Raw genomic sequence first — 762 nt, forward strand, 5'->3', positions numbered from 1 at the left:
AAAAGTAAGAACAAACATAAACTAAAAAGATCTAGATAAGTAATAAAACTCTTAGTACAGCAACCTGTGATGCAAGAGAGAAGAAGAATCTTCAAACTAGAAGGTTTTTATAAAACTTAAACTTCTTAAAAAACTTATTTATCATCATGGATAAAAAACTTATTCAACAATACTTTGGAAGTACTAAAAACTTTTTAACTGAGAAGATACATCAGGAAACTGATGAAATCCATACTTTTTATCAAGACCCAAATTCAGAAACATACTTTGACTACAACATCACTGTACCAAATCATAACTTAATTAAACAAGGATTAGACAAAACTTTCCCTACAGAAATCTCAAATACTATACTTTCAAAGTTAGAATTTCAAACCTTCCAAGAAACCTTATGTCTAGATTCAATTACAGAATCTACTGGTCAACTTTTTGAAAAACACGAACTAGAACTTAAACTCAAAGAATTATCCCACTTTGTAATTACTTCAAATCACATATCAGACTTCAGAGGTTTCCTTAGACCTTTTGAGGTAAACGCCACTTACCACCTTGGTAACAAACTCCAAATTTTCAACTTTCCCACTTATAATAATCATCATGAGACTGATGATTGGGATAGGANGCATACTCCACTCCTGCGGGAGCACCCCCCCCCTTACTTGGTCCACGAAAAATACCAGCAAATATCAATGAAAAACCCTTTTCAGAAAACACTTCACTTCTAAAAACTTTCTTCTTTTCTCTGCAAACCAGATTGCTACT

Source organism: Ipomoea triloba, chromosome 16 (assembly GCF_003576645.1).
Source record: "Ipomoea triloba cultivar NCNSP0323 chromosome 16, ASM357664v1".
In the NCBI taxonomy this organism is placed as follows: Eukaryota; Viridiplantae; Streptophyta; class Magnoliopsida; order Solanales; family Convolvulaceae; genus Ipomoea; species Ipomoea triloba.